Source organism: Octodon degus, unplaced genomic scaffold (assembly GCF_000260255.1).
Source record: "Octodon degus isolate 3935 unplaced genomic scaffold, OctDeg1.0 scaffold00051, whole genome shotgun sequence".
Classification (NCBI taxonomy): Eukaryota; Metazoa; Chordata; class Mammalia; order Rodentia; family Octodontidae; genus Octodon; species Octodon degus.
The window spans coordinates 2,478,002-2,502,134 of NW_004524627.1; positions in this window are offsets into that span (position 1 = coordinate 2,478,002).

Here is a 24,133-nt window from a genome sequence, read left to right on the forward strand (position 1 = left end):
TTCTGTGTTAGTGTCCTCTGCACTTGTTATGAGTGGGCTTGGGTTCTGAGGTTGCATTTTGTTCCTTCTCGTCACTTTGTGTAGCACTGTCTTCTGCCCTTTATTGTAGATCTTTGCTGTAGTTATAACTTCACATGTACTGAGTTCAGGTGGAGCTCTGCAGAGTTTGGAGTTATCCAGCTTCGTCTGGCTTAGGTCTGGCTGCTGTGCTCACCTCCTTCCAGCTGCGGACCTTGGCTAGGACTGGGTCTGGGCGATCCTGGAACTCGGCAGAAATTCCTGGGCTAGGACTGGGTCTGGGGGCTCCCGGAAGTCGGCAGAAATTCCTACTCGGCGTTCGGGGTGGGGGAGGCACTGCGGAGTGGTGGGGGGCGGCCCGAGGGGGTGGAAGAGGGTCTGGCCCATGCTGCCCCTGGGCTGTGACTGATCCCGCCTGTGCAGGGTACAGGAAGCTCTCCACACACTCACCGGATCTGGGCTAGGACTGGGTCTGTATGAAACACTTTGCATTTACCAAAGTAATTCATCTAAGAGCCATCTCTCACTTTTTGTGTGTATAGAATATCTATTAATACCTGGAGGAATTAATATTTTTCTGTATGCACTACAAGCAATTTTGAGCTCTACACTAAGAGTTTAAATGTCATTTACATCAAAACAAAAACCTTGAAAATACTTATAGTCTAATCCATGATTTTACAACGCAAATTATCAATATTACCTGCCTGAACAATTGTTAGGGAGTTAATTTTATAAAGTGGCAGATTTTGCAGCTCTGTTTTGTCCCTACAGAGCTATACACCCTGCTGGAGCAGTAATTTCATCAATTACGCCCCTGGGACCTGAAAGGGTTGATACTCAGCTCAGTGTTCTCACTTCACTCCCAGGATGTAATTTACACACTGGAGTAATCTGGATGAATATATAGCTTTTTCGAAATCTATAAAAATTTGAATGATTCACAAAGGATGTTATCAAGCTGTATGTATTTATGTATTAACAACCAACAGTTCAGTTCAGAACTTTTAAAAAATTTGATGGTAATAATATCATCACTTCAAAAAAATGCATACAAAGATTATCTCAAGACTTAAATAAGATTTCAGAATTTAAAAATTAAATTTTTTTTCATCTTTTTTTACCCACAAGGAAAAAAAAAACCTCCAAACTTTAGGTGTGCCATAATAGTGAGAGTTATTTCTCATTAGACTCATTTCTTTCAAATTAAGTGTGGGAATGGTATTACCAATCTACAGGTTTTCATGGACTTGGGTAGACGGAGGGTTTACCTTTTAGTCTGTACTTAAGGGTATGGGAAAGATCTTCTCAAACTTTGTGCCTCCTCTCTGCTGAGACACACTCTGGCCTTTGGCAGAAAAAGTTATTCATTAGTATCAGGAAGCCAAACATGGAACTGAGCCTTTTATCTTGAAGTTTATTAAAAGAAAGCAGGAAGTCCACAGAGTATACAAAGCTCACTAATGTTTCCAATTTGTCTGCTGGAATTTTGAGCTCCTTTTTATGATATTTTATGAATTGACACTTCCAGAAGTCACAGCTTTGAACATAAGTGTGTTTCCTTAGGAACTATATTCATTATTTTTCACATGCATAAATGATGATTTATTTGAAAGATTATTACACAACCATTTTTCTTATCTTGTCTCAAAAGAAACAAACAAACATCTTCTACATGGATTTGGGTCAACCTGGATCTGCTTAGACTATTACCAAAGATCTTTCTTAATTTGGTCATTCCATATGTGGGCCACGTAGTAGAGAAAGATAAAGGAGATTATGATGCAATGAGCAGAGTTATTTGAACGTGATCTTGTTAGATTCTTCTGAGTTTTTGGTCAATGAACTTGAAGGACCTGTGTTTACTTTTCTGCTAGAATAAGAGGACTAAGTCTAGGCAACTCACTCAATCCCTTAAGGAGAAATAGTTTCTTCCACCTGTGTTCCTGTCCCAGCTTCCCAGCTGAGAGGACTACTATGCCATGTGATGCAAGCTCTCCTAGTTTGTCAACTGGATTTCAGAGCACCCTTGTAGTAGCTTAGCTGGTGCCCAGTAACTTTCTTACTCCCTTATTGACATGGCTCCTTTCTTATGAAAAGAGATCCATAGTGCCAGAACTTCCTAGCATGTACTAGAACCCACACTATATTTTTTCAGAAAGTGTAGTTCTGTCAAATTGCTCTATGGATGATGATGATGGAGAAGTCAAGGGACCAAGTATATTTTGCTGAAGACTAGCCTAACAAAAGCCATTCATATCTTTTTCCTTATGACAATGTAGAGAAATCCAAAAAAGAACTTCCAGCCCTAAGGAAAAGAAACTGTCAATCAAAAGACCCATTTGACACTCATGCACAAAATAGACACAAACGCATATTCAAGGCAGAGCATGAAATTCTGGAAATGAAAGGCTGTCTTAACCACTTCTCTCATCACTGAGAAACAACATCTAAAACACATATTTTAAAGGAGGAGAGGTTTGTTTTGGCACCTAGATTTCAGCCCCTCATTGAAAGGCTGATATATAGAAATGGCACAATGGATGCCTAAGATGTTTGATATGCAGACAGATAGTGAAGTTAAGCTTAGCAGTCTAAGTTGTATGGTAATAACAATAAGTTTGTCTTCTGGAAGGTTAATATCCTAAGTTTGCAGACCAAAATTAGAGAAAAAAGAGGGCTACAAGGAAAGCCAACATTTTGGCCCTATCCTTCTAAGGTCAATTAAGACTCAGGACATATGAGAACTTGTACTGTAACGTCATGTAACTCAGCAGTGTCCCAAATTTTCTGATCAAGGAGATTATGGGGCCAAAGAGGAAAGTGAATGATGATATAGAGTGTGCCTAAGGAGAGTCACATGGAGAGAAAACACTCTCTCAGGCTTTCACAGAGAGCACATTGGCCGAGCAATGGCCGTGACTCATCCACATGGCTGACACTGACAAAAGTTCTACAATCTGAGGTACAGGATCTCAGGATAAATCCTGAGGGCATTTCACTGACCTTCTCAGACCCCAAAGCTACAACTCTTGTTGCATATGTCCTGCTTTACCTTGGTCTTAACCATCCAGTAGAAAAGTATAAAAATGAAATATAAGAAGTAAAGCCATGCTGTTATGTTGAGCTGTGGGGGACTTAGGTCAACAATTTCTGACATTGCCAGTCAAGTGGAAAACCCAATACTATTATGGCTACTGGACTCTTTTAGAATATTTTGCTGAGTTTACACACCTATAATACTCAAATAACAGAACTTAACAAAAAAAGGGTATACAGAAGAATGTCCATTTTGTATCTGTGTATTCAAAGTGGTTAGGATAGATATATAGTTACATTCTCTTAATGAATAGAGTGATTTGTTCTAATGGTGTTTGTTAATAGGATATCATGTATTCAAAATGGTTAGGATAGATATATATTAAATTCTCTTAATGAATAGAGGGATTTTCTCTTATGGTGTTTGTAAATAGTATATCAAATCCGCATCTTGTACAGCAATTAACCACTAGGAAGAATGTATGCAATGTGTTAATTATTGAAACTGTCCTACCAATTTGATTTGAAACTGTCTCATTGCTATTTGTTTATCAATAAAATTATGGGGAAAAAAAGAAATGGCATAATGGACAGGATCTCCATGGGGGAAAGCTGCTCACATTGTGGAGCAAGGATAAAGAGAGAAAAGGGACGCGCTCAGAAGGAAAATACATCTTTTCTGGTCACCTACCCAGTGCTGCAGCCCTTTCAGCAGGCTCCACCTTCTAGCAGCCACTCAGTTGTAGCACATCCATAAACCAATGACCTCTAAACACATGAGGCTCTGCAGGGGATGTCTGAGATCTAAACTCTAATATGGTAGAGGCATAGCTAAGTGCAGAATTCTGTAACTATAGTATTGAATAGGCTATCTCCACTTGAAAAAGAGAGGTAGTGTACTTAAGAGTCTACATTCATGAACTCTTAGAATTAGTGGAAAAAGAACATGAGAGATGCAAGGAGGTGGTACTTGCCAACGAAGGCATGAATTATTAAATCAGACTTGGCAGAAGTCCTCCCGGGAGAAACCATAGTCAGTTTTGTTTGCCAGTCTTTCTGGCTAATACCAGAATATGACCTTTTCTAAGCTACCCTAGTACAACTATTCAAGCTAAGTTAATAATCATTCTAGACTGATATGAAAGGCATTTTATTGGCAATCAAGAAGAATTAAAAGCACCAACATTCCATCTTCTCAGTCTAGTCTCTCAGCCTTGTCCTCATGCTGGGAACACCAAGCATTCTCCTTATGGGCTGGATACAACCGTTGATGAGACATTAGTGGGTTAAACCTTTTGAACCGAGACCTTTGGGTGCTTACTTTGGTCATTTAAAGGAGGAAACAAGAAATTCAGCGAGGTTGGAAAATCTCACAGTCAATCAGGATGAATATCTCTTGTACAGTATCTAATAGTAAAATATCCTATTCTTTCTATAATCATAAAATCTTTCTATAAATCAGATAACTTCTATTATCTGAAACTATAGTTTCTTTCTCCTTGCTAATTTCTCCCAAGATTACTATTTCAGAAATAGGCTCAGAACTTTTATTGGGTCAATTGCTCATATAGTTTTTAATTACAGGAAAATTAAAAATACCAGCAAGCAAAGTTTTTTTGTTTGACAACGGCTATTAAATATGACTGCTATCTTTGTTCTTTTATAAAGCACCTGCCAGAAACATAACAGGACTGATTGTTTCTATTCTCCCTTCCTTTTCCAGAGGGGAAATAAAATACTTGGAATGAGGTTACTTGAAACTTTGCAAATTACATCAACATTTTCACTTTTATTTTGGGGTCTAGATTTCATCCATTACTCAAGTGCTTCATTTTGCATGATTCAAAGAGGGACTGGGGAGATAAATATATTTCCTCACAGAAGAGGGAGAGTTTTCAAATGAAAAGAGTAGAACACAATGAACAGCAGCTTTGAAAATGACTTTCTGGAAGAATGTTACCGGTATGAGGGGTGTTCTTCTATTTCTAGTCTTCTGACATACTTTCTTGGATTTTTAGATAAAAAAACTCAACCATAAAAGCTATTTCTAGGGTGTTCTCATTGCTAAGGAAGTTGAAATAACTTACTCCCTATTAATATCTTAAATGGAATAAGAGAAAGGATATGACACCATGAAGCTAGCAATTGTCATTGTGGCAACTTGATAATTTGGCCAACCATTGCCAGATGTCCTGTTTATGATGCAGTCGTGAGTCAGGTAGACTTTTCTGGAAATTTTTCTTGTGGTATAAATTATCTCCTAATCAGTGGGAGAGCTAGCATCTATCCAGTGGGCCAGTTCTGTAATAAATCCTTGTTCTCTGTCCATTTTTTCAAAATTATTAATAACTTTATGACTATCTATACACTTTCCTTAATTCTACTAAACCACAGGGGATAATTTATTTGATTGGAATTAATAACTTACTGGAGCACCATACTTTAACTTTACTAAGTTTCCCAGATGATTTTAATCCACCTAGCACTTGGAAGCCATACGAAGTATAGTACTGGTTTAGAAAGTAGATTTAACAATCTAATATATTGATTTCTATTTTGGTCTCATTAAAAAAAATAAGACTGCCAGGAACAGTGGTACATGCCTGTAATCCTAGTACTTTGGGTGGCTGAAGATGAGTTTAAGCCTACCTTGGGCAACTTAGTAAGATTCTTTTGTCAAATTAAAAAAAGGCAGTGCGATTGAGAGATTGGGATGTAGTGCAGTAAGAAGAAGAAGGAGGCCACGGAGATGGCTCAGTGGAATAAGTTTCCCTGGCAAGCACAAGGACCTGAGTTCAATCCCTGGTTCAGGAAGAGAGAGAGAGAGAGAGAGAGAGAGAGAGAGAGAGAGAGAGAGAGGAAGAAGAAGAAGAGCGAGAGACAGACAGACACAGACAGACAGAGAAAGAGACACAGAGACAGAGACAGAGACAGAGAGACAGAGAGAGACATCTTTCTTCCATTCATAATGCCTTACCCTTTGCTGGAAGAGTTGTGGCTCTTACCTTCTCTGAAGCAGCCTGGTTCCCATCTTTCCTTCTCCTTATTAATGAGTTTCTGATCCATTCAGGATCAAAGCAAGAAAGCAGAAAACATAGGAACAAGAGGAATATTTTCATGTAACTGCCATGTTTCAAATGTTGACATGTGTATTATTACTAATAAAAATATTAATCAGTGTAGTGATCTTCCAACCTGAAGCATATGAGAAACTTAGAACAATTCAGTTTTCATAATCCTATATAGTCAAGTATGTTATTGTCATTTAGGACTTTAGCTTTTCTATTTTTTAATCTTACAAAATTAGTAGTAGTTGTCATAATTTTATTTGAGCAAAGTGTGTTTATTGAGGTTTATGTCTCCATGTTTCCCAATTGCTTAGTATATAATTTTTTAACTAATTAATTATTTTTTTGGTTACAGGGTCTCACTACACAGTTCAGACTCATAGTGATCCTCCTGTTTTCAGCCTCTCCAGCAGCTGGGATTACAGGTGTGCACCACCAAACCCAGACTCCATCGCTGGCTCAGCGCACCCTGGGGTCAGGGCTCATGAGAAATGTGGTACCCAGGATCAAACCCCAGTCCCTGAGCTTGACTAAGCAGGTGCTTAGTCCACTGAACTATCTTGCTGGCCCTTTAGAGCTAACATGTGGGCCCTCCAGTTGCTTAGTTGAGCACTACTATTTCTGTTTTGTTGCAGTACAGAAGTCCTCCTTTCATTCATTTCTATTATTGCTCATCCATTCTTTCTGCACAGAATTCCCATCCTAAGTTATGATGTGAGTTACTGTTTCCTATTTCTCCCTCATTCCTGATGGATATTTTCACTGGCCTGTGAGATTATCACGATTTTGTGTCCGCCTCTTGAAGTTATGGTGAGCATTGTAATTTGTGCTTTTTTTACTGTTCATCTTTATGTTTTCTGAGAAAACTTGAATACAAATGCCAGCTGTTTCCATTCTTGGACTTCACACCTGCTAGCCATTAGCACAGTTCTTGCTACTAAGATGTAACTATTTGCTGGCCAATTCTATAGAGGGTTTTATTTTCATGGAAGAAGAGGACAGATATTGTTGTTCTTTATTATTCCTGCCTTGGATATGTGTATGACTTCGGTAGCTATAGCAGTTATGTCCTGACTGATATAAACACAAGAGAGCAATAAAATTTTAGAGATGCCAACTCTGACATCATTGAACCTCAGCAGACACCCTATAATTTCATATTCAGAAATTTCTGTTTTCAGTGCTACATATGACATGCATGAAAATTAATTTGTACCTTTCATCTGCTGGCTTATTTTTGTCTTTTCGAGACAGGCTTTCACTCTGCAGTTCAGACTGGCCTTGAACTCACTTTGTAACTCAGGCTGACCTTGAACTCATAGCATTCCTCCTGCCACAGTCTCGTGAAGTCTACGGATATAGGCACACACCACCAGGCCTGGCTATGTTTTGTTTGTTTGTTTCTGTCTTTTTGAGACAGGGAACTTTTTGTTATTAAATTGCACTTGAAAATCTACACCTTTCGTGATTATTCTATTGACTTTCTCAGGAAAAGCAATTCACTTGTTCATCTTTGTTCTAGCAATGATTTGTTGATATTTGTGCTACCATTTGTAACATTTTATAGGTGTTCTTTGAGTCTGTCATGTTCACTAGATTACACTTCAAAAACAAGGTCACACTTTTTAAATATTTTACCACTGCATAAATGTCTAACCAACATTTGATGCATTAATCTATGTCTGACAAATGTGGCAGCAATGTCCAGATGTTAAAAAAAAGTATAATTAAATTTATTTTTTTCTTGTGAGTATTTATTTCTGAATATTCTTTACTTAGTCACTTTTTCTGATAGATGAGCATAGAATCCCCGTAGTTGGTTTGGGGCACAAATAATTCCTCTGAAAATGTCCCCGGAGATCACTAGGGGAGTTGATTAGTATGTTTCCAATGAACTTTCTCTTTGTAGAATATCACCTTGAATGTTGGTGTTAATAACACTTTAAACAGTCAGTCATGGTCCATGCCTATAATCCTAGCAGTTAGGAGGCTGACTCAGAAAAACTTCTGTGAGTTCAAGGGCAGGCTCTACATCTATTCAACTACATAGCCACAGCCTGTCTCAAGCAAAACAAAACAAAACAGAGTAAAACAGAATAAAATTCCAAACAACAACAACAACAAAAAAAACCCAAAAAAATGATACTTCAGAATTTTTCTTTTCTCAAGATGTTACTCTTTTCTCACATTTTGATAAAAATATTGTTTCCAAGTGAAGAATTAACTATGCTAGCATTTGTTAAGCTAGAATGAACTTTACTGAACATTCAAGTCTTAAAAGGTAAGGACCAAGCTCATATAGACTGAGATCTAGAACAGTGGATATACCATTTTGATATTTTTAAGACGGGCTCATCATGCGATTCAGGCTGACCTTGAACTCAGTACATATCCCAGGCTTCTCTAGACCTCACAGTGTTCCTCCTGCATCAGTCTCATGCGTGCTGGGATTACAGGTTTGTGCTACTATGCCTGCCTTTTGTGGACAGGATATCATGTCTGCATCTTGTACTATGAATAACCACTAAGAAGACAACAATATGCAATGTATTAATTATTGAAACTGTCCTACTAATCAGTTTTGAAACTATTTCATTGCTATTTGTTTGTCAATAAAATTACTTTTTTAATTGTTTAGCCATTGTGATTAACTACACCGAAGAATATTTGTCTTTCCAGTGTATGTATTGCACTGAGCTTCTAACTTGAATTTGATGCTTTTTACTTTCTTCTTGATGACATCATTTGCAGTTTTAAAAAGGTTCTTGGTATTTATGAATGAATAAGAAAAATTCAGATGATTGGAGAACTTTCTATGAAAACCCAAATACAACTTAGTATCAGGGACTGATAACTGATAAATAACTGAAAGATGAAGGTTAGAAAGATGAAATAGTGATTTAGCTAGACAAAAATAGTTTATACCTTGGCAGAGTAAAACTGTATTTAGAAAATGCTATCTTGATACTACTAGACTACAGTAAATGAAATTTATCGTGATTTTAGACTGAACATGGATAAAATATCTCAGTTCTTGCTAAAAAATGTTTGAGTGATTGCTGCATTCTCCTTGAGTTGTCATGCTGAGGTACTATATATTCAAACTGTGAATCCTTTATGCATGATACATTTTGCTTGCTAGCCACACATACATATTAGTTTGTCTGTTCAAAAACTCCATTCTTCTACATATGCATTGTCCCAACAGTACTTCACTGCTCTGTTCTAATTGCTTACTGCCTTAACTAAAACAAATAGAAAAATTTAATCCTCTGTGTTGTTTTCTTTTAGGCAGAAAATTCTATGTGGGATATAGTGAATTTAAAGCTCTACAGGAGATATGCACAAGATATAAAAGAGGAAGTGGGCCAGGTATAAGCCTCTGGAGCATGGGTTTGTGGGAACTATTGAGAACTCATATCCTACTTACAGTGAGTGCCTGATAGTTAGTCTTTCCAAACAAATCATGCATCTAGAAATGCTATAAAACCTTCATTTTAAGATACTGCCATGTCTTGACATTGAGCATCATAGACTGTTAATCCCACAGAAAGAAAGATAACGGAAGAATAAATCACTAGCTATGAAATGGTCCTGTTAAAAGAAATCAATGTGAACACAATGTAACTTCTACATCTAACTCCCAATTTACAAGGATACAGCAACACAGCAGCTCATTAAATGACACCATAGGGATGCAATCAGCGAAATCCTGTCTGTAGGGAGCTGTAGGACCAACACGAGTTTCTTCAACTAATAATTGCAAGGGACAAAAAAGAGATAGAGGGAGGACTTACAGACCCAAAAGAGATTTAAAAGATACATTAACCAATTTCAATGTGTATACTTTATATAAATTCTGATTTTAAAAAATTGTAACGTTAAGGAAGTACTGTCTGGGTATTTAATATTAAGGAATTATGTAGTTTTAAAATAAAAGGTCCTTGTGGTTATGTTAAAAAGCACATTGCTATTTTTGCAGATGCATAATAAAATATTTAAGGGTGGAAAATTTTAAAAACACATTCACATATTTAAAAAATTGTGAACAAACATACTGGGTGTCTCTGAGCCATATGTGTTTTACATACTGCCAGTTGGCAACTTCTAATTTGTAGTTATTTGCAACTAATTTACAATTTTTATTCGTTGTTGTCAAAAAATAATGTATTTTATATGGGCAGCTTGTCATGACATGCCATTTACTGCTAAGATGTCTCTAGGGTAGATGGATGTTCAAGAAGAAGGGGGTGGTGAAGGAAAGCAAGAGACAGGAAAAGGAATATTGTGGGACTGTCCTGCTTCAAGGTTGTATATGGTGAGATTTTTGGACTTATGTGCAAACATGAGAAGCATAGAATTCTTTATCCTATTTTTTAAAATATAATCTAAGTTTTAAATGTTTTTTTATCATATTATGTAGGGACTTAAAGTTCAACATATCAATACTTGATGAAAAATACCTGTTCCTTATTATGCCTAAGATGTTTGAAATGCAGTGAGATAGTGAGGTTAAGATTGATAGCCCAAATCGTTTGATAATAACAATAAGCTTTTCTTCTGGATGGTTAACAACCTAAGTTTGCAGACCAAATTAGAGAAAAAGGAAGGATACAAGGAAAGCCAACATTTTGGCCCTACCCTTCTAAGGTCAATTAAGACTCAGGACATATGAGAACTTGTACTGTAATGTCATGTACCTCGGTAGTGTCCCAAATTTTCTGATCAAGAAGATTATGGGGCCAAAGAGGAAAGTGATCGATGACGTAGAGTGTGCCTAAGGAGAGTCACATGGGGAGAAGACACTCTCTCAGGCTTTCACAGAGAGCACATTGGCCAAGCAATGGCCGTGACTCATCCACATGGCTGCACTGATGAAGGTTCTACAATCTGAGGTACAGGATCTCAGGACAAATCCTGAGGGCATTTCACTGACCTTCTCAGACCAAAAAGCTACAACTCTTGCTGCATAGGTCCTGCTTTACCTTGGTCTTAACCATCCAGTAGAAAAGTATGAAGTCGAAATATAAGAAATAAAGCCATGCTGTTGGGTTGAGCTGTGGGGGACTCAGGTCAATAATTTCTGACATTGCCAGTTAAATATAAGACCCAATGCTATTATGGGCTACTGGACTCTTTTAGAATATTTTGCTGAGTTTACACACCTGTAATATTCAATAACGGAACTTAGAAAAAATGGGGTATACCGATGAATGTCCATTTTGTATCTGTGTATTCAAAGAGGTTGGGATAGATATATAGTTGCATTCTCTTAATGAATAGAATGATTTGTTCTAATGGTGTTTGTAAATAGGATCACAAGTCCGCATCTTGTACAGCAATTAACCACTAAGAAGAATATATGCAGTGTATTATTTGTTGAAACTGTCCTTCCGATATGATTTGAAACTGTCTCATTGCTATCTGTTTGTCAATAAAACTTTGAAAAAAAATATATTTTAGTTATACATGAATTATGAGATCTAGCCTGGACCAGGAATACCTTCTTCTAGGATCCTTGGAATTAGTATAGATTATTACTTTGTTAGAATCATTGAATTCCATCTAAATCCCTAAATCTTATTTGAAGAAGTTAAAAATTGAAGATTCTGGAGCTATCACTCCTATAGATCCTCTTAAGTCGCCCTACATAAACATATAGTGACTATGACCTACAGAGGGTAATGCTCCATACAGCTAGCTGCTTCCCTTCCACCCTTCCTGTTGGTCAGTGAAGCACACCAAATTTACTACCAGGATGACCCAGTAGTGCTTCAAAGCTTGGTGATGGGAAATGGACAGTGTAGAACACCTACACTTAACTGCGAATTTTCTTTTGTTCGCACTCCTTGTCAGTCCTTCAGAATTCTGGGAGGTAGGGAAAGCACCTGAAATTTTGAATATCTCCCCTAACAATTCTAATCCATTATGTTCTTCATATTCTCTTTCTCTGGTAGAGACACACTGTCTAACCCAATAGTTCTTAGAATCTTAAATGAGAGAACTTGCACTCATGTTGCTCTTCTAGTAAGATGCATCTACCTTTGGAAATCGGTCATTCACATTGTTTAAGCATTCACATCACTGGATTTAAAAGTTGATCTTAAAACCATAACAGTGATATTCTATTAAGTAAGTCCTATGTTATGGCAAAAATTGAAACAATTTGATTTTTCCCTAGAATTATCTGCACGTTTTATGATTATCTTTTAAAAAGCTGCCTTTTTATAGCTATCTTACCTACCTACTTCTGTGTTCTTGAATTGTAACATAAGTGATATTAAAAAATAATTAGGTTTACTTGCTATGTTGAATACAGTACATTTACATTTTTAAAAAATGCTTAGCTTTCCTTAAGTTATATTCATATCACTAAATAATATTAGTATAAAATTTCAGAAGCTATGTGACCCTCTTAGAAAATTTGTCAAGACCTTCACTATCTGTGACATTTCAGTATATAGTGTGATTATCATAATTCTGGCTTTACTTTAAAATATTGTGTGATACAAAACAGCCAAATCTTCAAGTCAAATAAACATTTGTCTGCTCTTCCAAAAAAAAAAAAAAAAAAAAAAGGAAAAGAAAAAGAAAGAAAGAAAAAGCAAAATATGTGATATCAAATTAGGAAATACTTCATATGAAAAAGTTTCAGTTTAGGTGTGAGATAACTCACATAACATATAGCAGAAAGGAAGAAAAGATTGCTTAGCTATTATTAAGATGATAGTAAATTATAGAATAAGGAGAGATAAAAATTGGTATGGGCAAAGAACAGGCCTTATGTGGAGATCTGCTGGTGCCGCTGCATTGATATATGTGACCAAAGCTTAGAAAAGGAGTGGAGTGGAAGAAGGTGAGCCAGCAGTCAACTAATCAGCTTGGTGATGGTCAATTCTGACTTCTGATTGCGACTTCCCTGCGTTGTTCTTTTGCCTGTGATGCTTTTCATTTGAGATATCCTCCTGTGTGTATTTCTCAGTCAGACCGACACTCTGAAACAATAATTAGCAGATGTTAGACTCTCCCTCTGGAGCAGGTGGCCAATGTGGAGTTTGATTCCTCTCTTCTCAGCTCCTTCTCTGTGTGCTCCTTCTGCACTTCGGGCCTTTATGGCCAGCAGGCTGACCACTTTGCATTCCAACCGTGCGAAGCAGCATGCTGTCTTCTACGTCAGCCCGAGGACTTCATGTTTGCTTACGTTCATGAAAAAAAGTAAGATATATCAAAATATGAATAATGTCTACATCAATAATTTTTGCTTTTCAATGCATGAATGTTTAGAAAATATGTAAATTGCATACCTTTTTTCTTTAATTCTCATGGGAATCCTAGTATTATTTTTAATTGATAGAGAAGAAATCTGAAATTTAGATGTGATATACTATATATGAGATATCAAAATGCTTACATTTTCATGTTGCTAAAAAATGAAAAATATTATGAAGTATTTAACACTTGAAGTGAGTAGAAAAGGTGATTGTCTTATGGCACCCTGGACATATATGTATGTCATTGAAATTAATGATTTTTCATTGCTAGGAGAATACATTTTAGAAGTTCCTGAGTGTAATGCAGTGACGAAGCACTCACCTAACTTGTACGAGACACCTCGGTTCAATCCCCACCACAACTACACATTAAAGGAATTACTTTGTAGTAATATTTGTGACATGTATTGTGCTCCTCATTTTCTTAAAAAGAAAAATCTACCTACAATAAAAATTCTTTCAGAAATCAGCATTATGCCCAATACAAATCTCATAGCTAAATCTCAAATGTAACTCAGGTGTGGAGTTCATGTCTATCATTCATTCAGTTCCCAGTACAACATACACAAAATTCAGATGTGAAAACTATAATTTATTTTTCTATAACCCCCTTGGTGACTATTGGGCATTACCCCTACTGGAGAGGAGGCAGTTTGAGTTCGTGCTTTGTCTGAGAGACTTAGCTGTCCACACCTTTGACACCAAGAGGACTGGATCGTAGCACTGCTCTGAAGATGTAGGAAGACACTTGCTTCACAGGTGCCACACCTGCTATCAAACTGTCAGGTACTGGCATTGTGAGTGTCCTCTCTCCTTCCTGTCAAGTTGATCCTATTGTCCTTTCTGCTGCAAGGGTTTGCCTTATGACTTGTGCACCATGCTGAGTTACATAATTGTCTGTGCAGCAGTCTGAAGGCTTTTCTAATTCCTCATCACCCTTGAGGCAGGAAGCAATTTTGTTGCTTCTAGGACATGCCGGGCATGTGAACTCCGTTGACTTTCTCAGGTACCTTGACTCAGTATACACTACACAGCTTATCTTGGGGACCTTGACTCTACAGTTCTTTCCAAAGAAGTGAAGCATAGCTTGCTCTTCTTGCACACTGAAAAGATAGCTACTCCCTGTTATGGAGCTTATCTGGCATGAGATTTTTTCATTTTCTCCTGTCAATCAACTTTTTTATGGACTGTAAAATGTGCCTTTGTAAAAATTTTCGACAAGTTTTGTTTTTTTATTTATTTTTGGGTAGGTGCTATCAGGAATCAAATTCACGACCTCATGCTTGCTAGGAAGGCACTGTGACAGTGAGCCTTATCCCTGGCCCTCAACAAGTTTTGGCAAATGTCCCTACTAGTAAATCACAATGACAATCAAGATAAAGAACATTTCTGTTGCCCTTCCCTGTGGACCCTGCACTCAGCAACTTCTCTGGTCCCAACACATGCAATCCCAAACCTGGTTGTTGTGACTGTAACATAACTGTTCTAGAAATTCACATCAATGAAATTACGTAGCGTGTATGCTTTGTTCTCATTCTCTTGATAATTTTGAAATTTCTATATGTTGCTTAGGGAACAACATTTCATTCTTTTTGAATACTAGTTCTATTGTGTACATATGCTGCAGTTTGTTTACCCCATCAAGGGATAGACATGCATACTGCTTTTACTTTTGCAGTTTATTATTGAAACATTCGTGTACATGAACATATATTGATATATATTTTTTGATATCTCTTAAATACCTAGGAGTTGATTTTCTTGCATAAATAAGAAGAATTGGATTAAGTTCATAGAAAAATGTTACATTGTTTTCTAAAATGTTTATATTACTTTATATTCCATTCAGCAATCTATTAGAATTCCCATTCCCACATATCCTCGCTGAGAATTTTCATTTTAACCATTCTAATGGACCTGTAGAGACTTCTTATTTTGGTATAAATATAATTTTCCTAATTAAAAATGATAATGAACAACCCCACACATACTTATTAATTATTTGTATGTTTTCCTTTGTGAAGTATGTGTCCAAATGTTTGGATGATTCTATAAATACATTTCTAGGTTCTTGGTAAGCTTTGAAAGTTCTTTATGTACTATACATATAAATCATTTTATCAGATGTACATTTCAAATATTTTCTCCCCATTTATAATTTGTTTTTGCAAGCTCATGTCTTTCAAAGAGTGAAAGCCTTTAATTTTTTTGTTTTGTTTCAGAACAGGGGATTGAACTCTGGCCCTTGTACTTGCCAGGCAAACACATTCTACTGAGCCATCTCCCTGGCCCCATCCTTCTCCCAGCCCTGCCTTTAATTTTTGTTGTTGTTAGTAGGTGTTGAAACTTTTTTTAAAGATTAAGAACAAAAACAAAGGCAGAAACAAAGCAACGTACAACAATACAAATGGTACAGAATTTCAAAGCAAGAACAAAAATTAACAATGGTTGTTATATTATGCATTGCTATCATAAAATCTGTTGCTCAGAGTACCAGATATGCGTATACAAGTTGCTCAAACGAACTTAATCTCTTCCTTTAATAAAGCTTAATTATTTTATTGTCCTTTTTATACTTTATTTTTAAATTTATTTCAAAGAGAGTATAATGATAATTGGTAAGACATTAGAAATGGTACACATTACTAATTTCCATCAGTTTTCTGAAAGTAGCAGTTAAAGTTTAAAATTTTTATTTTGACTAACTCTATCTGTAAATATCTACCCTCTGAGAAATTACACTAAGGATAGCAACGTGAAATTAAAAATAACATGGTTAAATACTTTTCGTCTTTAACCATGGTGTACCACTTCTAATGTCTTATCAAGCTTTTAATTTTAATAATTTCAAATTTATTTTTATAGTTTGTGACCTGTCTAAGAAATGATTACCTACCCTAAAGTTGGAAAGATTTATTTTTGTTTACTTCTAGAATTTTTATAATTTTAACTTCTTTGAAATATCCTGTGTCTTACTGTGAATTATTTTTTGGGTATGTGAAACTTAAGAGATCAAGTTTCATAGTTTTTCTACATGGGTACCTAATCATTTTAGCAAAACTTATTAAAAAGATTTTATAAACTCACTGTATTACCTTGAATAGTTTTGGAAAGTCAATATAATGGTAAATGTGCATATTTCTGACTATGTTATTGATACACTATTATTGCACACATAGGATATTCTTAATCTTTTAGATTTATATTAATCTTTGTACACTTTTTTGTAAGTCATTTGAATTTTCCAATAAACTTGGATTTGTTTATTAAATTCTGCATCACCATTTTTTTTAATGTTAACTGATATTACACTGAATCTATGGATGTATTTGAGGTTAATGGTTATGTATGAGATTTTGACTATCAGATCTTGAAATTGAGTTACCTTAATGTACTTCTCTTTAATTTTACTCAGCAATATTTTATGTTTTTTTGCTAAGATCTTTCCCAGGCTTTGAAGTCCAAGTATTTCATATCTTTAGATGTGATTGTACATACAATTCTTTTATAAAAAATCCATTTCCAATTATTCATTGCTAATATACAGACATACTAGATTGTGTAATTTGGTAAATTCACTGTTATCACTAGCATTTTTGTCAGGTTCCTTGGTATTTTCAACATTTTTATCTTCTCTTTGAGCAGATGACAGTCTCCTTTCAATTTGTCTGTCTGCCTTTGGTTCTTTTTCCTGTATCATTGCACCTGCTAGAACTCCTAATATAATGAAAAGAGAAAGACTAAATGCTTCTACAGCCTTCAAATTAATTTGTAAAATAAGTTTTGTTGTATTGAGGTATAAATAAGATCGTTTTATATTGCCTGTCTTTCAGATTTCAAAATCAAAATAAATATAAATTATTAATAAGTCAACTCCTTATTGTTAGTGCCTCCTCAAGTTTCTTCTAAACTTATATCTTTTACTAGTTTAGTGCATAAACATTTAGAAAATATATACCTTATATGACTTCTTAATTCTTACAATAACCTTAGCATCATATTTTATCAACAAAGGAGAAGCCTGAAATTCAAATATGTTTCTATTTTCTTCCATTACAAAATATTATAGAATACTTAGTGTTAGAAGACAGAAAAAAAACTACTGTTGAGAAAAAAAAGTTAAACAATAGGTGACAAAAAAAACTTCATTATAAAATAAAAATATGTACTGAGTAATACTTTAATTTTCTTTTTTGACAAAATATAATATGCTGTCATATCACTTTTATTTTTTTGAGACTGGGTCTCACTATGTAGTGCAGGCTGGCCTTGAGCTCACTTATGTAACCAGGCTCGCCCCAGATTCATGGCAACTCTCCTGCCTCAGCATCCTAAGTACTGGGGTTACAGCTGTGAACTATCATGCCTAGCAAAGATTTTGATTTTTAGTACTAACTAGTCAAAAATTAGATTTTTGTTTGCCTAGTTCAGTACAAAAATCTTCAATTTAAGCATAATCTAAAGCCTTAATATTAAAAATAGTTTCACATTTCCTTATAATCTATTATAATCCACATAATTTATAACAATACTTTTAATGTGCAAAAATTCTATGCATCCTATTAGATATTTACAGAATAATTTTTTTGCCTATCTATGAAATTCCAACAGGACAGTTCTAAAGACATGGTAATTCTGGTTTAATAATCTTACTTTTGGTAAGTTGAGTAGAATCTAATTAATAAAATTATTTACTTCTTTGAACTAATCAGTTGTCCAATTTAAGTCAAATTACATCAATAATGTAATAACTACAAATTCTATTTAGATACTAATACGTTAGATTTAACTGTTTACAGAAACAATTTTAAAATGATAACTACTAAGAGTTGTTTTTTAACAAAGCTAGTTATATGGTGTCATTTCGGGATTCTACATCCAAATACTTTGGCAAAGAATGAATTGGTATTTACTAGTGAAATCACATTTAATTAATATTTTGGTTTGAAGATATTTTTAAATTTATGTGTTAGTGATATTGATGCAGCTTTTAGCGGATAGTCTTTATTGTATATTCGGTGAAAATAATGAAGTGTTTCCTGGAAATTTGTAAGCTGTGAACTGGATTACTATAACTTTCAGACATTTATTTACTGTATTGAGCGCTCTGAGGAGTCTTTTTTCTCCTTCAGTACTGGGGATTACACTAGAGCCTTGTGGATGATAAGTAGGTACCTTACTAGTGAGCTACATCTTCAGTTCTTTTGAAAAATTATTATTATTATTTTCAGACAAGATCCCACTCTGTCACTAAGTTGCTAGGCCTGGACCCAAACTTATAATCCTCCTGCCTTAGCCACCAGAGTATCTGCTAGTACAGGCATGTGCATCACTATGCCTGGTTTGGAGAAGAAATGACATTTCTTAAGGTTTTTTTTTTGTTGTTGTTTTTTTTTTTTTTCGGAACCAGGGATTGAACTCAGGCCCCTACGCTTGCCAGGGAAGCGCCCATTCCACTGAGCCATCTCCCTGGCCCCAACATTTCTTAAGGTTTTAACTGATTTTCAAAAGAATTTGACAATGGATATTTTTACTCGAGTTACTAGCATCTTTAAAGTTCTGGTTTGTATGTCTGTAAAATAAAGAAATCTCAAGACAGTGATTAAGCCCAGAACAGCTGGACTCCTTCAGTAGAGAAGAGAGTAGGATCAGATTGCTTTTCTAAAGTTAAGGGTGTATTCAAATACTAGGTTCTCTTGGTCAGTATCAGTAAATACGAGGACAGGGAGCGGAACTTGTTCTGCTGGGGTTATTTAAAATTTATTTTTTCTTGGGATCTCATTTTTTTTCTTGTAGTAACTCCACTCTTGAGGGCTATAGGTCAATTACCAGAATGTCAGTAAAAATAAATTCTAAAATGCTTTCCATAGCTGGAACTGTTAATACCTGATAACGCAGTGTTAGGGAGTCTCCTGAGGACATTAGAGACAACCTAAAGCCTTTTTTCCTGAGCTTGTAATGCACAAGGGAAACAGAACCTGGAAACATACTTTGAACTAAATGAAGTATAGCTAGAAATGCTTATCTTGTCAAAGCATGGTCTTAACGTTGAGATATGTATGAAATAAAATGAAAATTGTTTTTAAAGATTTGAAGAATATGCTAAAGTGTCAGGATTTAAAAACTCAAGGTGACAGTCCAAGTTTTGAATAGAAATCATTTTGACTTCTGCTTATAAGAAGCTTCTCTGTGGAATGACAAGGCTATTTTTGGCACAAATCAACGTAGGAGATGAGTGGATGAATTATTTTCTGAAAGTGCTATGTTTTGGAGAAGGAGGACTCACCCGTGCTGAGTTCACTTGCACAGCCTCATGACCAGGGCTGAGAGGAGACATGCTGTGAGGAGGGGACAACTGTGGGACCAGGAATCGGGGAGGGAGGAGGGGACTGAAAAAAAGCATGAATGGGTGGTGCAGTGACAATACAGGAAGGAAAAGGAATGCCAGAACGTCACCATCGTATTTTATACCCAGGAATACCACTACCACGTATATTCACAGTCTGTTTTACACAGCCGCACCCTTCCTCCTGATGTCTTGCTCCTGTCTCACAATTCCCAAGACTAAGATCATGGCCTTTTCTACAAAAATAATTGGGTTGGGAAGTAATCTCTATCCAGTTTTTAAATAATTCATAAACCTGAGGCCATTTCTCCGCGGCCCCATTCCTTTTAGGAGCTCCAGAATGTATTACTATTGGAAGGGTTGGCAAAATCTTCAATTAGAAACCTAAGGTAAGGCTTATGACATTGCCCAAACTTCATAGCAACACAGATAGGAAGTATTTCACAGGGTCACTTCTGTGAGCAATTACCAAACAAATGACAGTTTAGAGAGACTAGGAATTTTTCCTAGCATTATACCTCTGTTGGTGGTAGAAAGGACATGTGAATCCACCTGAGCTGCTTTGTGTCACGAAGATGCTGCTTTTATTTTCTTTCTCTTCTTTCCCTTGCCCCCCACCTCTGCACTCTCCTGCTTTCCTCTCCCTTTCGCGTGCGTGCGTGCGTGCGTGCGTGCATAGTTAGGGAGCTTTTATGATAAATGCAAGCTGGAACACACATATTTCCAATTTCATTTCTAACGCCTGTGTGTAGCAACTAAAAGGGGGGCACACTCTTACGGCCTTAGGGGGCTGTCTGACACTGCTTTCTCCCAGAAGGAATATGTGCTAAATATTCTATGGCAAGAAGCAGAGGCGAAGAGCTGAACCTAGCAGAGCAGAAATTTAGCCTTTCAAAAGCCCTTGGCAAAGAGCTGATCTCCTGATACCTCAGAGTTGGAGCTATTCATGAATATCTAATCAAACATATTTTAGAGATTATAAAACTGATTCTTTTGTTCTTAAAGGATGGCAAGGATTTACCTGAATTCAACTTTCTTAATACATAGCTTTGAGGATTTGTAGAAAGAGAAACAAATATTTCCAAGTTTTGCCAACATGTATATTTTAAAAGTGGAGTTTATCTTGATATTTCTTCCAGTTTTAGAGAAACTTACTTGGTGTTGTAAGCAGCAAATGTAACTGGCCTCATACAAAATGTATAGAGAGCTCAAGTTAGAATGCATCAAAACCGTTTCCACACAAATTCCTCTGCCATTCACCTTCTGTACAAGGTGTCTTCTGTAACTTTTATAGTTTGAAAACTATCTCATATTTCATACATGTATCCACAACCCCAACCCCCAAGGTACCCTCTTGCAACCTTTTTGAAACTACCTTAACGGAAACTTTTAAAGATGAAAAATCACAAAGATTTTGTTGATGTTACAACTGGATGGAAGCAGTGTATTGGCTCATGATTCACAGTCTTCCAGGAGCCCTTTAAGAGGCACAGGGACAAAGTGGTGGACAGAGTGACACACTGGGAGTGGAAGGAAGGTGGCGTGGACTCCACATAGACTCACATTTCTCAGTCCAGAGGATGCATAGGATGCGAAGCTAGATGGGCACCTCAACTTAATCTAAGTCTCTTTTTTTTCAAATGTGGAAAGAAGTCCCCAGGATATCAAGTTTATTGAATTTATCTGTAGGTCACACACAAGGAGCTCTTGTGCCACAATAAGTGGTTCCTTTCCTCGGGTGATGACTATCCAGCATTTCAGGGGATTGAGTGGCAATATGGGTTTCTCTTTACTAGTTGAGAAGCACAGACAGTCTTTTTCTTTTCTTTTTTTATATAATTTTATTGAGAAACAAATAGCAATGAGGCAGCTTCAAAACCAACTAGTAGAACAGTTTCAATAATTAATACATTGCATATCATTGTCTTCTTAGTGGTTATTCATAGTACAAGATTCAGACATGGTATCCTTTCCACAAACACTATTAGTAAAAATCTCTCTATTCATTGAATTAAGAGAAAGTAGCTGTGTATCTATCCTAACTACTTTGAATATACAGATACAAAATGGTCCTTCATTTGCATCCTTTTTTTGTTTAGTTTTGTCAGAGATGGGTATTGTCATTTAAATATTGTAGGTGCGGACTCAGTCCTAGCCCAGGTCCGGTGAGTGTGTGCAGAGCTTCCTGCTACCCTGTGCTGGCGGGACCAGTCCCAGCCCAGGCGCAGCGTGGGCCGGACCCTCTCCCACCCCCTCGGGCCGCCCCCCACCACTCCGCAGTACCTCCCCCACCCCAACCGCTGAGTAGGAATTTCTGCCAAGTTCCGGGAACCCCCAGACCCAGTTCTAGCCCAGGTCCAGTGAGTGTGAGGGAGGGCATCCTCTTCCCCCTACTTAACCTTGCCCACGTCAGGCACAGCTCAGGCCTGGCAAACATGCCTGAGGTGTAACCCTGCAGCTGCAATCCCTGCAGAGAGTGTAGAGGATAGATCCACCCAGCTAGTCCAGGAGCAGAACATCTTGCCACAGGGGCACAACATATTCACCCTCAAGGACAGCAGCAGAAAGGAGCTGAGCACAGCAGCCAGACCTAAGCCAAATGCAGCTGGATAAGTCCAAACTTTGTAGAGCTGCACCTGAACTTCAGTACGTGCGAAGGTTATAACTACAGCAAAGATCTACAACAAAGGGCAGAAGACAGTGCTACACAAAAAGACGAGAAGGAACAAAATGCAACCTCAGAACCCAAGCCCACCCGTAACAAGTGCAGAGGACACTAACACAGAAAAAATTGGAAGTCACACAGCTGAAAGCAATGAATCAACAGTTTCTGAAATAAAGAAACAGCTGCAGAAAGATATAGAAGACCTCAGATTGGAAATGAAAAAAGAAATCCCTGAATTAATAACATCTGTACTAAAGAATCAAATGCAGAAACATATGGAAGCACCCCAGTGCCACCGAGAACAAGTGCAGAGGACACTAGCTTGGCTCAAATGCATGAATTAATAGCATCGATAGTAAATAAGCAACAGCAAAAAGATATAGAGGAAATCAGAGCGCAATTCTTTTCTGAAATAAAAAAAGAACTCTCAGAACTCGTAGCAGATGAAATAAAGAAACAACTACAGAAACATAAGCAGGAAATCCAATCTGAAAAAAACACTGCAGTAAAAGAATTTGTAACTGCTTCTAAAGAAGATATTGATAAAAAAAAATAGAGGAGATTAGAAAAATGATGGATTCCGTGAATGAACAATACAGGAAAGAAATAGATCACATGAAGCAGAGTCAAAGAGACATAGAGGAAATTAAACACTCAATCACAAACTTGCAAAACCGTTTAAGTGAATGTGAAGACAGAGTTTCAGATCTTGAAGATGCTGGTGGAGCTAGTGAAAAGGTAAGAAAGCATCTCTTAAAAACAACGAGGATGCAGGAAAGAATAATCCATCACCTGCAAGATGATGCAAAGATGAACAATGTGAGACTAATAGGCATCAATGAGAAAGAAGGAGTCAACACAAATGACATTAAAAAAATATGGGCAAAAGTAATAGCAGAAAACTTCCCAAATATGAGGAAACAATCTGACATTCAGGTAACTGAAGCATACAGAATGCCAAAGAACCTTAACCCAATGAAAAACACACCGAGACATATAATAGTCAAGATCCCAGAAATTCAGCACAAGAATAATATACTGAAAGCCACTAGACAAAAGAAGCAGATCACATTCAAAGGAAAATCAATCAGAATTACAGTCGAATTCTCTTCATAAACCATGCAGGCAAGAAGAGCATTGAGAAGAGTACTTCAGGTGCTCTATGAAAACAAATTCCAACCAGGACTACTATACCCTGCAAAACTCTCTTTCAAGTTTGATGGAGAAGTGAAGAACTTCCATGACAAAGAACAGCTAAAAAATTTTGCTATGACAAAGGCAACCTTACACAGAATACTGAAAGATGTTCTAGAGAGGGACCAAAATGATCAGAACTTCCACGAATGAGATCAGAAGCAACCAACCAAATAGGGTAAGCAATTAAACACAGGAGAAAAAGAAGTAAACGATAACAGGTAGATAACATGGAAACCATAAGTCAGTACACCTCAGTTCTAACCATCAATGTAAATGGACTCAATTCACCAATCAAGAGAAATAGACTGGCACAGTGGATTAGGAAACAAAATGCAACAATATACTGTATAGAAGAAACACATTTAAGTCATAAAGATATTCATAGGCTGAAAGGCAAAGGATAGAACAAAATACTACATGCCCCAGCACTTCAAAAAAAAAGCAGGGGTAGCAATTCTATTCTCAGACAGTCTCAACTTCAAGCCAACAATGATCAAGCAAAATAAAGAAGGCCACTATATACTGGTTA